Below are 2,126 nucleotides of genomic sequence, written 5' to 3' on the forward strand. Positions count from 1 at the left end.
GCAAGGCATAGGGTTTCACATTGACTATCTTTGAAGGAGGAAGTGCAGGCACTGACTGTAACAGTCTCACTGAAGCCGCAGGGAGTCATAACTTCCATTCCCTTCCCTTTGAGTCTACCCATGCTCTCCCTTTTGATAAATCCAATCCTAGAATGTTTGTGGGCAATGAGCCTAATATCATTGTGACTTCAGCAGGGGATGTATCTCCTGGCAGCCAGCACCTGACTCGGGCGGTTGGCTGTGGCTTAGAATTTCCAAAAACATCTGTGACCCAAATTTGCTTTTTGTCAGCAACTATTCGGTTGCAGCTAGCAACATCCCTCCGGGGAGCTGACATCTGAGCCCCTGTGTCTACTAAAAAGGTGACTGGAGTCTTAAAGGGGCCCAGGAGAAAGGTAATCAACAAGTCCCCTTTGTCACTTTCTGTGAGCCTTCTTAAATATATCGACCGGCCGTCCCCCGGCTCACTGACTGGGGACAGCAGAGGGGTTTCCCGACTTGGGGATGCTCAAATCAATCAACTCAGTCTCCCGGGGTGCAGACGGGGTTATTATTCCAGGTTCCCGGGATAGGAGAGGAAGATCCTTGGGGTCTGAGAGAGATGGGGTTCCCTTTATTTTGTCCCAGCTTTTCACCAAACTTTCCAGTTTGGGAGTGGACAACCCGTTCATCACCTCCCTGGGAATCCCTTTTGAAACGCCCTCTGCGTTTATGGTATATATCTTCTATTATCAGGCGGTCGCATTGGCCTCGCCGGGGTGGGTCGAGGATTGCGTGAGGGCGTAGCTTTTATTCCCCCATTCCCTTCCACCCTTCTAAGGTCTGCCTTGGATTTTGTCTCTCCCAGACCAGTAAATCCCATTTGTCCCCCGTAATTAATCAATTCTTGTGCTACTTCTCCCCATGTCATCTCTGGGGGACCTCCCCTTCTCTGGGGTCGGGGTGCTCTCAACCGATCTTGTAGTTGCACAGCATATAATTTCAAGGCATAAGGTAGTCCCCCTTATAAGAGGGTGCAACCTGTCGGGGTCTGCCACATATTGCATGGGAGAGGGCTGTTGTGGAACAAGTAATCGGTCATGCATCAACTGGAGACATGCGGTTTTCTGTACGCTCTCTAAAATGTGACCTGCCGTAGGCGTTTTAATCAAGAAGGGGTCTCCCCTTTCCTTAGGATCCAGTCCACCTGCCCAATATGCTACCCTTTGGGTCAGGGACCAAGGCTCTCTGTTGTCATTTGTGATTATAAAAATCCCCGATCCCCTTGCCTCTTGCCTCATCCTCACTCAGCAAGATATGGTCACCCCCGGTAAGAGATACTCTCCATACATACTCAGTTTCCGTTTCTCGGGGTCCCTGGGAATATTTTTCCTGAGTTTTAGCCAAATCAGTAGGGGAATAAGGAACGATGTGAGTAGTAACTTTTTGGACTCCCCCTTGACCACCATCTACAGTCTCGGTCTTAATTAAGGGTCGCATTATAGCTTCCTCCCTTCCAAGGGAAAATATTTCTCTTACATGTTCTAGATCTTTACGAGGGTATAACAATTTTGATTCTTTTCCCTCATGAGAATCTGCATCCATATTTTCTACACCAATTTGGGAGCGGGTTTCATCTAATTGCTCCTGTAATATTCTCTCCTGCTCCAGAGCCTCTGTCAAAGCGGTATGTAGCCTTTGGTTGGTCACCCACTCGGCAGCAAGCTGATCAGAGACTTTCTGTCTCGTTTTCTAGTTGTTCCTGCAGAGCCTTCACTAGATTTTGAAGGGATTTTATTCCCTCCTCTTCTGCTTCTGATAAACGGGACCACATGTTTATCCTGTTGTGCTGCCATCAGGGCAGCTCCCAAAACCGCGCATACCAACACTTTCCCCTTTCCTTGCTTCAACCTTCGGTCCTTAGCTGAAGTGGATATTCTGTCAGCTACCTCTTGCAGATCGTGCCTACTACTATGGGCCCAACTCATACCAGAGGGAGAAGGTCGGGCGTTATAGCCCTCTAATCTCTCCAGGAGAGGGGTACAATCTACAATCAGGCCTCCCAGGGAGGCCATAATGAGCCTACAATTATAGGGATCAGATCCCTTATTAGTCCTCTGAGAAGAGAGAGAGAGAGAGAGAGAGAG

This window comes from Pygoscelis adeliae, unplaced genomic scaffold (assembly GCF_000699105.1).
Source record: "Pygoscelis adeliae isolate BGI_AS28 unplaced genomic scaffold, ASM69910v1 Scaffold45, whole genome shotgun sequence".
NCBI lineage: Eukaryota > Metazoa > Chordata > Aves > Sphenisciformes > Spheniscidae > Pygoscelis > Pygoscelis adeliae.